This window comes from Arachis stenosperma, chromosome 10, assembly GCF_014773155.1.
Source record: "Arachis stenosperma cultivar V10309 chromosome 10, arast.V10309.gnm1.PFL2, whole genome shotgun sequence".
Taxonomy (NCBI): domain Eukaryota; kingdom Viridiplantae; phylum Streptophyta; class Magnoliopsida; order Fabales; family Fabaceae; genus Arachis; species Arachis stenosperma.
In genome coordinates this window covers 77,384,360-77,399,985 of record NC_080386.1, presented here as the reverse complement: position 1 = coordinate 77,399,985, position 15,626 = coordinate 77,384,360, and the positions used below count along the sequence as shown (strand labels likewise).

Here is a 15,626-nt window from a genome sequence, read left to right as displayed (position 1 = left end):
GGCTCTGTTTTGAGAGAAGCTCTTCATGCTTCTTCTCCATGATGACAGAGGGATATCCTTGGGCCTTAAACACCAAGGATTCTTCATTCACTTGAATGATCAACTCTCCTCTTATCAACATCAATCACAGCCTTTGCTGTGGCTAGGAAGGGTCTGCCAAGGATGATGGATTCATCCATGCACTTCCCAGTCTCTAGGACTATGAAATCAGTAGGAATGTAATGGTCTTCAACCTTAACCAGAACATCCTCTACAAGTCCATAGGCTTGTTTTCTTGAGTTGTCTGCCATCTCTAGTGAGATTTTTGCAGCTTGCACCTCAAAGATCCCTAATTTCTCCATTACAGAGAGGGGCATGAGGTTTACACTTGACCCCAAGTCACACAAGGCCTTCTTGAAGGTCATGGTGCCTATGGTACAAGGTATAGAAAACTTCCCAGGATCTTGCCTCTTTTGAGGCAATTGCTGCCTAGACAAGTTATCCAGTTCTTTGGTGAGCAAAGGGGGTTCATCCTCCCAAGTCTCATTTCCAAATAACTTGTCATTCAGCTTCATGATTGCTCCAAGGTATTTAGCAACTTGCTCCTCAGTGACATACTCCTCCTCTTCAGAGGAAGAATACTCATCAGAGCTCATGAAAGGCAGTAGTAAGTCCAAGGGAATCTCTATGGTCTCAGTTTGAGCCTCAGACTCCCAAGGTTCCTCATTGGGGAACTCATTGGAGGCCAGTGGACGTCCAGTGAGGCCTTCCTCAGTGGCGTTCACTGCCTCTTCTTCCTCCCAGAATTCGGCCATATTTATGGCTTTGCACTCTCCTTTTGGATTTTCTTCAGTGTTACTTGGGAGAGTGCTTGGGGGAAGTTCAGTAATTTTCTTGCTCAGCTGACCCACTTGTCCTTCCAAATTCCTAATGGAGGATCTAGTTTCAGTCATGAAACTTTGAGTGGTTTTGATTAGATCAGAGACCATTGTTGCTAAGTTAGAAGTATTCTGCTTAGAACTCTCTGTCTGTTGCTGAGAAGATGATGGAAAAGGCTTGCCATTGCTAAACCTGTTTCTTCCACCATTATTGTTATTGAAACCTTGTTGAGGTCTCTCTTGATTCTTCCATGAGAGATTTGGGTGATTTCTCCATGAAGAATTATAGGTGTTTCCATAGGGTTCTCCTAGGTAATTCACCTCTTCCATGGAAGGGTTCTCAGGATCATAAGCTTCTTCCTCAGATGAAGCATCCTTAGTACTGTTTGGTGCATTTTGCATTCCATACAGACTTTGAGAAATCAAATTGACTTGTTGAGTCAATATCTTGTTCTGAGCCAATATGGCATTCAGAGTGTCAATCTCAAGAACTCCTTTCTTCTGACTAGTCCCATTGTTCACAGGATTTCTTTCAGAAGTGTACATGAATTGGTTATTTGCAACCATTTCAATCAATTCTTGAGCTTCTGCAGGCGTCTTCTTCAGATGAAGAGATCCTCCAGCAGAGCTATCCAAAGACATCTTGGATAGTTCAGAGAGACCATCATAGAAGATACCTATGATGCTCCATTCAGAAAGCATGTCTGAGGGACATCTTCTGATTAATTGTTTGTATCTTTCCCAAGCTTCATAGAGGGATTCTCCATCCTTCTGTCTGAAGGTTTGGACTTCCACTCTAAGCTTACTCCATCTTTGTGGTGGAAAGAACTTTGCCAAGAAGGCATTGACTAGCTTTTCCCAAGAGTCCAGGCTTTCTTTAGGTTGGGAGTCCAACCATATTCTAGCTCTGTCTCTCACAGCAAAAGGGAATAGCATCAGTCTATAGACCTCAGGGTTAACCCCATTAGTCTTGACTGTGTCACAGATTTGCAAGAACTCAGCTAAAAACTGATGAGGATCTTCCATTGGAAGTCCATGAAACTTGCAATTCTGTTGCATTAGAGAAACTAATTGAGGCTTAAGCTCAAAGTTGTTTGCTCCAATGGCAGGGATAGAGATGCTTCTCCCATAGAAATCAGGAGTAGGTGCAGTAAAATCACCCAGCACCTTCCTTGCATTGTTTGCATTGTTGTTGTTTTCGGCGGCCATTTGTTCTTCTTCCTTGAAGGATTCGGTCAGGTGCTCTAAAGAGAGTTGTGTTTTGGCTTCTCTTAGCTTTCGCTTCAAGGTTCTCTCAGGTTCAGGATCAGCCTCTACAAGAATGCCTTTGTCTCTGCTCCTGCTCATATGAAAGAGAAGAGAAACAGAAAGTGTGGAATCCTCTATGTCACAGTATAGAGATTCCTTGAAATGTCAGAGGAAAAGAGAAATAGAAAGAAGAAGGAGAAGAAGAATTCGAACTTTAATTAGATAAGGTTCGAATTGTGCATTTAGAAGGAGTGGTACTCCATAAATAGAAGGATGTGGGAAGGAGGGAAGAGAATTTTCGAAAATTCATTAAAATATTTTGAAAACATTTTTGAAAACATTAATTGATTTTCGAAAATCAAAGTGGAAAAGAAATCAAGTGATTTTTGAAAAAAGATTTTAAAATTAAAAATTAAAAAGATTTGATTGAAAACTATTTTGAAAAAGATGTGGTTAAAAAGATTTAATTGAAAAGTTATGGTTTTAAAAAGATGTGATTGAGAAGATATGATTTGAAAACAATTTTAAGAGATATGATTTGAAAACAATTTGAAAAGATATGATTTTAAAAATTAATGACTTGCCTAACAAGAAAAGATATGATTCAAACATAAAACCTTTCTCAACAGAAAAGGCAACAATTTTTGAGATGTTCAATCAAATCATTAATTGTTAGTAAGTATCTTTTAAAAGGAAAGAAATTGATTTTGAAAACATTTGATTGAAAAGATATGATTTGAAAAGATTTGATTTTGAAAAACTAAGAAAAAATTGATTTGAAAACAAAATCTTCCCCCTAGCACCATCCTGGCGTTAAACGCCCAGAATGGTATACATTCTGGCGTTTAACGCCCAAAATGCACCCTTTTTGGGCGTTAAACGCCCAACCAGGTACCCTGGCTGGCGTTTAAACGCCAGTCTGCCTTCTTCACTGGGCATTTTTGAATGCTCAGCTTTTTCTGTGTAATTCCTCTGCAGTATGTTCTGAATCTTCAATTCTTTGTATCATTGACTTGAAAAGACACAAATTAAAAATATTTTTGGATTTTTTTAATAATCAAAATGCAAAAGGAATCAATTAACAATGCATGCAAGACACCAAACTTAGCAGTTTGTATACTACTGACACTAACAATATGAGAATGCATATGAGACACACAAAATACTTCAAGTCAATAGAATTCAAAGATCAAAACAAAGAAATATATGCATGGATTCGAAAATTATAACAAAAACATGCATTTGACACCAAACTTAGGATGAGACACTGAACTTAAGCAAGAAACATCAAATATTTTTGGTCTTTTTGATTTTGTAATTTTTTTGTGTTTTTCGAAAATTAAGTAGGAAAAGGTATCAAAATTCTTAATGAGAATTCCAGGAATCAGTGCAGTGCTAGTCTAAGACTCCGGTCCAGGAATTAGACATGGCTTCACAGCCAGCCAAGCTTTCAAAGAAAGCTTCGGTCCAAAACACTAGACATGACCAAAGGTCAGCCAAATCTTAGCAGATCACTGCTCCAAGAGCAAAATTGATGAAAATCAACAAGCTCTTGTGGTGATAAGTTGAAACCTCGGTCCAATGAGATTAGACATGGCTTCTCAGCCAGCCAGATTTCAACAAATCATCATGAAACTCTAGAATTCATCTTCAAGAATTTCGAAAAAAATAATACCTAATCTAAGCAACAAGATGAACCGTCAGTTGTCCAGCCTAAACAATCCCGGGCAATAACACCAAAAACTTGATGTTGTTGCCGGATCTTGGCACTGATGTTACCAAAAGCTTGCTCAAAACTTGAACAATCCCCGGCAACGGCGCCAAAAACTTGGTGCTGCAAAATTGTGAACAATACTTTTTCACAACTCAAATAATCCCCGGTAATGGCTCCAAGAACTTGGTGGCTCAATACCATGGCATTACACAACTTCGCACAACTAACCAGCAAGTGCACTGGGTCGTCCAAGTAATAAACCTTACGTGAGTAAGGGTCGATCCCACGGAGATTGTTAGTATTGAAGCAAGCTATGGTCATCTTGTAAATCTTAGTCAGGCAAACTCAAATATATATGATGATGAACGAAAATAACATAGAAGATAAGGATAGTGATACTTATGTATATCATTGGTGTAAGAGCTTCAGACAAGTGTATGAAGATGCCTTCCCTTCCGTCTCTCTGCTTTCCTAATGCCTTCATCCAATCCTTCTTACTCCTTTCCATGGCAAGCTCGTGTAAGGTTTCACTGTTGTCAGCAGCTACCTCCCATCCGCGCAGTGAAAGCTAATGCACACACTCTGTCACAGTGCTGCCAATCACCGGTTTGGTTCCCTCCCCTACCGGAATAGAATAACTCTTTTGCGTCTGTCACTAACGCCCAGTAGGTTACAGGTTTGAAGCACGTCACAGTCATTCAATCATTGAATCCTACTCAGAATACCACAGACAAGGTTAGACCTTCCGGATTCTCTTGAATGCCGCCATCAGGTCCTGCCTATACCACGAAGATTCCGAAGAATCCAAGAGATATTCACTAAGCCTCAGATGCTTGTAGAACAAGAATGGTTGTCAGTCACCTTGTTCATGGGTGAGAATGGTGATGGGCGTCAATCATCACCTTCATCATGTTGAAGAACAAGTGATATCTTGGATAAAGAACAAGCGGAATTGAATGGAAGAACAATAGTAATTGCATTAATACTCGAGGTACAGCAGAGCTCCACACCTTAATCTATGGTGTGTAGAAACTCCACCGTTGAAAATACATAAGCATAAGGTCTAGGCATGGCCGAATGGCTAGCCTCCCAATGATCTAAGATAGCATAAAACTCAAAGATAGCTACCAAGATGTTCTTAATACAATAGTAAAAGGTCCTACTTATAGAAAACTAGTACAAAGATGAGTAAATGACATAAAAATCCACTTCCGGGCCCACTTGGTGTGTGCTTGGGCTGAGCAATGAAGCTTTTTTCGTGTAGAGACTCTCCTTGGAGTTAAACGCCAGCTTTGGTGCCAGTTTGGGCGTTTAACTCCCATTTGGGTGCCAGTTCCAGCGTTTAACGCTGGGATTTCTTGAGGTGACTTTGAACGCCGGTTTGGGCCATCAAATCTTGGGCAAAGTATGGACTATCATATATTGCTGGAAAGCCCAGGATGTCTACTTTCCAACGCCGTTGAGAGCGCGCCAATTGGGCTTCTGTAGCTCCAGAAAATCCGCTTCGAGTGCAGGGAGGTCAGAATCCAACAGCATCTGCAGTCCTTTTGAGTCTCTGGATCAGATTTTTGCTCAGGTCCCTCAATTTCAGCCAGAAAATACCTGAAATCACAGAAAAACACACAAACTCATAGTAAAGTCCAGAAAAGTGAATTTTAACTAAAAACTAATAAAAATATACTAAAAACTAACTAGATCATATCAAAAACATACTAAAAACAATGCCAAAAAGCATACAAATTATCCGCTCATCAATCATCACATTCATCAAGTTGAAGTGCAAAAAATATCTTAGAATAGGAATAAAGAGAATTGAATAGAAAATAGTAGTAATTGTATTGAAACTTGAGGTACAGCAGAGCTCCACACCCTTAATCTATGGTGTGTAGAAACTCCACCGTTGAAAATACATAAGTGAAAGGTTCAGGCATGGCCGAATGGCCAGCCCCCTAAAACGTTATCAATGGCCTCCTAAGATGAAGAATAAAACAAAACTGAGACCAAAGATGTCTAATACAATAGTAAATTATCCTATTTATACTAGACTAGCTACTAGGGTTTACATTAGTAAGTAATTGATGCATAAATCCACTTCCGGGGCTCACTTGGTGTGTGTTTGGGCTGAGCTTGATCTATCCACGAGCTGAGGCTTCTTCTAGAGTTGAACGCCAAGTTGTAACGTGTTTTGGGCGTTCAACTCCGGGTCGTGACGTGTTTCTGGCGTTTTACTCCAGACAGCAGCATGAAACTGGCGTTGAGCGCCAGTTTACATCATCAATTCCCAAATAAAGTAAGAACTATTATATATTGCTAGAAAGCTCTGGATGTCTACTTTCCAACGCCGTTGAGAGCGCACCATTTGGAGTTCTGTAGCTCTGGAAAATCTATTTCGAGTGCAGGGAGGTCAGATTCCAACAGCATCAGCAGTCCTTTGTCAGCCTCCTATCAGAGTTTTGCTCAAGTCCCTCAATTTCAGCCAGAAATTACCTAAAATCACAGAAAAATACACAAACTCATAGTAAAGTCCAGAAATGTGAATTTAACATAAAAACTAATGAAAACATCCCTAAAAGTAGCTTGAACTTACTAAAAACTACCTAAAAACAATGCCAAAAAGCGTATAAATTATCCGCTCATCAATTTGCTATTTTGGAAATGATTCGAAAAGGATTTGAGGAATGGTTTGGTTTGAAACTATTCGAGAAGATCGAGAATTCTTAATTATCAATTGATGCTGTTGATTGAAGTTGGTTTAAATTGCGATTTATAGGATTGATTGATTAAATTCTGGATTTCGTAATTTTCTTGGGTTGAGTGTTGTTGTTTTTGTGATAATGGTTATCAGAAGTGATTTGAATAATTAACAGGCATTTGGTTTGGTTTGGTTGGGACCCGAAAAGCGTGGTAGAATTCGAGTTTTAGAGGAGATGCTACCAAAATTTTATAAAATTAGAAGTTTCGTTTGAAGTAATTATTTAAAAATATTTGATTTTAAATATTATATGTTTTAAGATTGATTAATTTATCAAAGAAATAACTATTATTTGAATTGGGGTTGTTGATGAATGGAATGGAAAGAAGGATGATGAGGATTGACTTTGAGATATGATTTTTGAATGAATTTGGAGATGAGATATGGATTGACGAATAATGATATTGAGAATGACTTAGTTATTGATGAATGTTGAATGAATTATTCATATGGCATACAAATTTGAATTATCTGAGACAAGAGTTTTTCTGGGTAGACGCAGTGGCTTGCCACCACTTGCTCCAGGTTGAAACTCGATACTCTGTTGACCCTACAACGTAAGAGTGACCGGGTACTTATAAATTCGCGGGAATGGTACTCTCATTGAGCGATTTGATATATATATATATATATATATATATATATATATATATATATATATATATATATATATATATATATATATACGAGTAAAAGCTATGCATAGACTCATGGAGATGCGCGTCAGGGGACAGTCCAATGGTTAAGCAAACCGGACTTGTCGGGTTTGCTGTATAACCAACAGATGAGCTCATTAGCCATTGGACAGGCATGCATCATATGCATTTGTATGCTTTGTTTGGGTTTGAATTTGTGTTGGTTTGCCAAATTGTTAAACTGTTCTTACTGCTACCTAAACCTGTGCTTTTCTTGTCTGTTTTGCCTGTGTTTGACCTGGTGTGCTACTTTTGAGAATGAGTTTTGGTGCTGAATTGATGTTTGTGTTGATTGATTGCGTGGTTAGCTTCTGATTAAGATTTTTCTTAAAAGAAAAGAAAGGTTTTGAATTTCTGAAAGATTAAATATTGTTTCTTTGAAAAGGTTTTGAATATTTAGCTATTGGTTTTTTAAAAGATTCATTAGGCAATGATAATCACTGAGCTTGAAAACAATTTTCTTATTAAATATCTTCTTATGACAATTCTGAAACTTCGTGTGGTTAGGTTCTCACCCCCTACTACTTTACCTTTTCAGGAATCGGATGAAGGAGCATTATGAAGAGTTATACTGCATTTTGGTTTATATGATATTGTATTAATTAGATAATTTTTCTTCCCTCGTCTTTGTTATTACAATTTCGTAAGAGGGATAGGAGTTGTATATTTTATATGTATGTTACATTATAAGCTATTATGTAAGAAGTCTTGTATATGAATCTATGCCTGTTTGTTTTTTTTAAGGTAATGTATTTATTTCTGGTTTTCAAAAAAATCAGTGATATGGTGGAGTCATAGGCTCTTTTTTTAATATTAAGTATATAAAATAGTTGTAATACTTCTTGCTATCAGAGTGGCGCAGCCGGAAGCGTGACATTCTGGTAGTGAGGGTGTTACATTGTGGTATCAGAGCAGTTCATCCTAATTAGAGCCTTGGGGATGGACTGACCATGCTTCATTGCATTCTCTGAGTATCTGTCATGTTGTAGGTCTTGTCTAAGTAACAAGAATTAGAGTTTTATGTACATGACTGCCAATTAATTAACACTGTTAGCTTACCATTGCATATCTGTTGATGTTAAGTCTGGCCAACTTAATGTTGATGGCTTATGTGGATGGGGAAGTTAATAGGTTATTATAGGTAAATTAGAATTGATAAGTAATAGGTAACGCTTATCGCGCGGCTTGGGGACGTTAGGAGTTAATTCTCGAGGATATTCTTTTATGTTTCTTGAAAATTCTACTGATGTTTTGTAACTTGTTCTTTCATAGTGTACCTTGAAAACCTTTATTTGAGGTTTCTTTTTGAAAAGTAGTTTGATTATTTTTCAACTTTATCCCTTGTTGAAATGCATTTTGTTTAATCCTAACTGCCTATGTTTACTTAAATTTCTTGGAGGATTTGTTTTTGTCTATTCAAACTCTTTTTTATTCATGTACTCTTTTATGTGATCTTGAAATTGTTTAATGCATCAAAAATGTCTTTGAAATCTTTAAGAAATTGCTATTGATTGGGTTGTTTTTCTTTAAGAATTTTGCATTTCTTCGGATTAGCTGAGAACTTATTCGATTTTTCATGTTTTGTGAACTCTGATCGAGTTCCTTGATTTAAGGTTCTTTCTTAAAATGTGAGTAGGTTTCCTTCCTTAAATCTCTCAATCTTTTTGAATATCTATATGAAATTGGGATTTCAAAAAAAAAATAATACACTTGAAATTTTAGTTTTAAACTTTTTAAAAGAGATTTTCGATTCTCTTAGAAGAAATTTCAACTCAATTCTCTTTTACTTGGTTGTACCTATAATCATTCTTTAACTTTGATAAAAAAGTTTTGAATTTGGCATGTCTTTATTCATTTGTATTTTTGAAACCATACCTCAAATTTTTCTTTTTAAACAACATTTGAAATTCTTTTCAATTTTATCGTGATTTTACTATATACTCCTAATTGACTAAACGCTTGAGTACCTTTTAAGATTTTTGAGGAATTACTTTTGGTCCTTAGTCCAATTAAATTCCATCTTTCAAATTTCACATATTTTATCTTTACCTTAGAAATAGTTTTGGCAAAAAATAACTTGATTTCCTACCAACCTCGCTTTGTTTTTAAACAAATTCTTAATTGATTGTGTAAGGTACCTTTCAAGATTGTTGAGAAAACATTTCATCCCTTAGCCTAGCTAATTTTTATTTCACAAATCTTGCATAATTTAGATTGACTTGAATTTGTTTTAACATGACACCATATTTACTTTTTTTATGATTCTCTTGACTTTTGTAAAGCAATTGCCCTGTTCTCCTCTATAGTTTCTATTAGAGTTCTTTAAAATCAAAATTCTTTCCTATTTGCATTTTGATTCTTCCTTCCGGAATACTTCATGACTTTTGACCATTTTTATTTGTTGGTGATTTGAACTATTCCTTCATATTCTTGTGAACCTTGTGCTCTTCTGATTTGGTTTTAGTTTATTTTGATCTAATTTACTAATACCCTTTTCTTGTACCTTTTAGAGTTCCTAAATTAAATATTTCTTGTTATGATGCGAAATAACTCTTTTCGAAATATTTTCTCGTGCTTGTACATCGTTGCTTAGTTGCAATCTTACACCTCCTTTCGAATTCATGAGAAACATAATTTTGTCGTTTATTCTTCTCTTCCTACGAATTGTATCTCTTTGAACGCACTTCTACTTATCTCAGTGTCACACGTGGTCCTTAGAGGTAAAACCGATGTGTTAGCACTTTAGGGAACGACGGGTAGAAGAGGAGGTTTAAGTTTTCAGTAACTCGATTGAAAGCTTGTTTGATGTCTTATGCCTAGTTGATCTTGTTTGAACTTCCATGATTTAAGATCCTTTTTTGTATGGCCTGATTCCTTTTTAAATACATCTTAATATTCTTGAATATTCTTATGTGATGGCAATTTCGTTTTGATATGAACTTTTAAAACAAGTTCTAGATTCTCTTCTTAAGAAAGTTAAATCAATTTTCTCGCTTGAATTGCATCCATAGCTATTCTTTAAATTGACAAAGTTATTTTGAAGTTGGCATGCACTATTTTAAATAAAGTTTTAAACCCAACTTATAAGCAAATTTTTACTTCAAAATTCTTTTCTAAATAAAGTTTAACTTCTTCTTCTTCCATATTTGCTATAATTTTTGCACACGCTTGATTAAATATAAACCTTGAGAATTTTTAAACAAACATTTGATTTTTTTACAATATTTCCATGATTTCACTGTATACCTTTATTTGATTAAATACCTAAATGTCTTTTAAGATTTTTGAAAAATTGTTTTGGCTTTAACCCAATTGACTTTCCTTTTTCAAACCTCACCTATTTTGTCTTTAACTTGTAAAATTATTTTAACAAGAGGCAATTTGATTTCCTTCCGAGTTTTATGCCTACTTTTGGTTAAGTGGTGCACCTAACTATTTTTCTCAAATATTTGAGGGAATATTTTTGTTCTTAGCCAAATCAGTGTTCATTTTCTTTTAAAACTCTACATAATCTATTATTCTATTTCAACATGAAATTGTATTAATGTAATGCCACAAATATACTTTTGTTATTTCTTTTACAAAGTGTTTGATGCACACTTCTCTTTTGAAAATATCAAATAGTTTTTGAAATATTTTTCATTCTCTATGAGCAATTCATTCGAAAGTATTGTTAATTCTACTCAAAATTTATGAGCTTTGTCTTTGATCTTAAACATTCTTTTTCTGTAAACCTCATATTCCTTGACTCGGCTTAATTTTGTTTCAAACTACTTCCTACTTTTCCTTTTGTTATTCCTATCGGGTTTTATTGATTCAGGAATCATTCTTGAGATTGCCAAACTAATTTTCTGTCTAACACTCTTCATTCCTTATGCATTCCTGATTACTTATGATTTCAACAATCCTTTCAAGCCATGGCGGATTTTGTCGTATGTCTTTTTCCAAGGTCTTGTATTCTTTTGAATAAACTCAAGGATTGCCTTAGAATTACGTATGACTTTTAGGGGGTAGCAAACGAAACTTTAAAAAATATTGTTCATAAATGTGAAAGATGGATTGGTAAGTGTGCAATGTTATGAGGAGTATAGCAGTTTATTCCTCGTAAAAGTTTGCGGATGTAGGGATTATGACAGGTTATGGAGAGTGGAGTTGTGAAGTGATTGGTGGATTGGTAAGTCTAGCCCCTTTTGCCACAGTAGCTTCCGTTTTGTTTTGTGAACGCCTATCTTAATTTGCACGCTATTTTGTTACATTTATATATGCTTACTAAGATTTCATACTTTTCTATAAAGCATTTATAAAGTAGAGTGCAAATACTATGTATTACCTTATATATTACTTTAATTTTCGAGGACAAAAATTTTTATAAAGTGGGTAGGATGTAAGACCCATAATTTTCGAAAAAAAATATTATTATGAGTTAATTTCAATTTATTTATTCATTAAAGACTTTACTTTTGGAAATTATCTTATTAAAAGTAATTAAATCAAGTTTTGACAATTAAATTAGAAATTTTACTTAATTTTATAATTATTGAATAATTTTCTATATTTAAATTATACAGTTTAACAGTTGCAAAAGAATAAGAATTTTGTTAAATAATAGAGATTCTAGAATTTAATACTTTAATTTTATAAACAAAGAAAATTAATTATATTATCTTTAATTTTAAATTGAAATAGTCGATTAAAAGTTAATTAGTAAATTAATAATCAAATAAAATTTTCAGAATAATTTTTATAGATTAAATTAGGTTATTAATTAATACTTTATATCCCTAAATTAATTAAAATTACCATAATCTATTAACACTAAACCCCCAAATTAGAACCCATTAACCCTAACCTAACCCTAACTTTATTACTTTCATCCTCATTCACACACACCTTATTGCCACTCACCACAGCCGTCATTCACTCTCTTTTACCCTTTCTCCCTTAATCACACAGAAAATAAAACCCACACATACACAGAAACGGTAAAGAGAGAGAGGTAAGGTTGCAAAGAAGAGAAGGAAAGAGGGAGGACGACGCCGGCGAGCGTCACTGCCGCCGCGCCACCGTGTCGCCGCAGGAGGGAGGCTGAGAGAGAGGCCCCGAAGAGAGAGGGGGACGCGAGCAAGAACAGAAGAGGAGGCCGCGTCAGCTTGCCGCCAAGCCGCTGCCGTCGAGGTCCGCACCAGCACCGTCATCACCGAGTTGGTCCGCGCCAGCACCGTCATCGTCGAGTTGCTTCGTCTTCCAACCTCCATGGTCGCCATCGCTAGGTTGCCATGAAGAGGGAGATCGGGAAGAGAAAGGGAGTTTGCATCCGTTGCAGCTGTTGGAGTGCAGGACCGTCACGGAGAAGGGTTGAGCTGTCACCATCGTGCCTCAATCGCCGTTGATTTGTTGCCGCTGTTGTTGTTGGAGGTCGTCGCTGTCGCCAGAAAAGGGAAAAGCAAGCGAAAGTGACGCCGGAGAAGGGGTTTCCATCGCTGCTGGTCCCAGTTGGATTCCACCGTGGAGAAAAGAACAACGCGAGGGAGAGAGGGAGATAGAGGCGTGCGAGCCAGAGGAGCCACTGTCCTTGTCGTTGCTGCCATAGTCGTCGGTGAGTCATCCACCACCATCAGAATCGAAGATATCACCAACCTTCTTCTTCTGGTTTTGATTCTCCTATTCTTGAATATGTAAGCTTTAATCCTTACTCTGCTACCATTTTGTTTCTTAGTCTTTTTCTATTCTGAGTAAGGAAAACCAATGTTTCTGTTTAACACTACTGCTCTGCCTTCCCTATTTGCTGATGGAATTATCATAGGTATAGTATTAATGGTACTAACGAGCTATTGGAATTACTGCCGCTGCTGAAATTAAAAAAGAAGGGATCATCGCGTTTAAATTTGACGGGTTCGACTAATTGAGGTAGGGGTACTTTTCTTAAACTTGTTTTTCTTTCTAGAGTTGTTATAAATCGATATTAATGCGTAAAATACATTTTTTGTGATTTCGTGAGTCTTATGAATTGAATTGAGTTGTTTTGAATGAATGAGATTATTAGTTTGATTGAGTGACTGATCGATTGAGAAAGTTGAACATTCTGATTAGTTGACTAATGTTGGAATGAGATTATTAGTTCGGTTGAATGATTGATCGATTGAGAATGTTGAATATTCTGATTAGTTGAATGATGTTGTAAAAGTGGTTTTCATTGAATTATTGGAAGAGATTTGATATTGACATTTAGTTTAATTTTGGAAACGATTTGATATTGAGCCCGATTTGATATCGGAATTTGATTTTAAAACAAATTTGGAAAGGGCTTGATATTTGAAAATGGTTTGTTTATTGAGAATGATTTGCTATTTTGGAAATGATTTGAAAAGGGTTCGAGGAATGGTTTTGCTGGAGTTGGTTTAAATTGCGATTTATAGGATTAGTTGATTGAATTCTGGATTTCATAATTTTCTTGGGTTGAGTGTTGTTGTTGTGAAAATGGTTATTCGAAGTGATTTGAATGATTAACAGGCATTTCGCAAATGATTAAAGTTGGTTTAAATTGCGATTTATAGGATTAGTTGATTGAATTCTGGATTTCGTAATTTTCTTGGGTTGAGTGTTGTTGTTGTGAAAATGGTTATCCGAAGTGATTTGAATGATTAACAGGCATTTGGTTTGGTTTGATTGAGACCTAAAAAGGGTGGCAGAATCTGAGTTTTGGAGGAGATGCTGTCGAAATTTTATAAAATTAGAAGTTTCATTTGAAGTAATTATTTAAAAAGATTTGGTTTTAAACATTATATGTTTTAAGATTGATTTATTTATTAAATAAATAACTATGATTTGAATTGGGGTTGTTGATGAACAGAATGGAAAGAAGGATGATGGGGATTGACTTTGAGATATGATTTTTGAATGAATTTGGAGATGAGATATGGATTGACGAATAATTATATTGAGGATGACTTAGTTATTGATGAATGTTGAATGAATTATTCATATGGCTTACGAATTTGAATTATTTGAGAAACGAGTGTCTCTAGGTAGACGCAGTGGCTTGCCACCACTTGCTCCAGGTTGAAACTCGATACTCTGTTGACCCTACGACGTAAGGGTGACCGGCCACTTATAAATTCCCGAGAATGGTACCCCCATTAAGCGATTTGATATATATATATATATATATATATATATATGAGTAAAAGCTATGCATAGACTCATGGGGATGCACGTCGGGGGACAGTCCAATGGTTTAGCAAACCGAACTTGTCGGGTTGGCTATATAACCGACAGATGAGCTCATTAGCTATGGAACAAGCATGCATCATATGAATTTGTATGCTTTGTTTGGGTTTGAATTTGTGTTGGTTAGCCTAATTGTTAAACTGTTCTCACTGCTACTTAAACTATTTGCGGTAACTGCTACATAAACCTGTGCTTTTCTTGTCTGTTTTACCTGTGTTTGACCTGGTGTGCTACTTTTGAGAATGAGTTGTGGTGCTAAATTGATGTTTGTGTTGATTGATTGTGTGGTTGGCTTCTGATTAAGATTTTTCTTATAAGAAAGAAAGGTTTTGGATTTTTGAAAGATTAAATATTGTTTCTTTGAAAATGTTTTGAATGTTTAGCTATTAGTTTTTAAAAGATTCATAAGGCAATGATAATCACTGAGCTTGAAAACAGTTTTCTTATTAGATATATTCTTATGATAATTTTGAAACTCCGTGGTGAGACCGTGTGGTTAGTTCTCACCCCCTACAACTTTACCTTTTCACGAATCGGATGAAGGAGCATTATGAAGAGTTATACTGCGTTTTGATTTATATGATATTGTATTAATTAGATAATTTTTCGTCCCTCATCTTTGTGATTACAATTTTGTAATAGGGATAGAAGTTGTATGTTTTATATGTATGTTATATTATAAGCTATTATGTAAGAAGCCTTGTATATGAATTTATGCCTGTTTGTTTTTTTTTTAAGGTAAAAAGTATTTATTTCTGGTTTTTGAAAAAATTAGCGATACGGTGTCGAGTTATAGGCTCGTTTTTTAATATTAAGTATATAAAGTAGTCATAATTCTTGTTGCTATCAGATTGGCGCAGTCAGAAGCGTGACATTCTGGTAGTGAGGGTGTTACAGTATGTATCACTACAACATAAAACTAGGTTATGTACAAACAAGGTTAAAAAGTGAAATAAACTAAGAAAGTGGAATAAATTAAGTAAAAAGTATTCAAAAAGATAAAATATGTACAAAATATCCAAAAAACATAATAAAAACTACAACTAAAGTGTTCAGAATGAAAATTGTCACCCAAAATTTACATCGCCGATGAGTCGGACGACCTCCCCACACTTAAGATTTAGCACCGTACT

General features: G+C 35.5%; 1 non-coding gene across 1 annotated transcript; it reads left to right on the top strand.

Moving 5' to 3' along the window:
* Positions 1-1,553: 1,553 nt before the first annotated feature.
* Positions 1,554-1,661, top strand: LOC130959081 (small nucleolar RNA R71). The gene has a single exon (XR_009078176.1). It is a non-coding gene; the product is annotated as a small nucleolar RNA R71 (small nucleolar RNA).
* Positions 1,662-15,626: the final 13,965 nt, after the last annotated feature.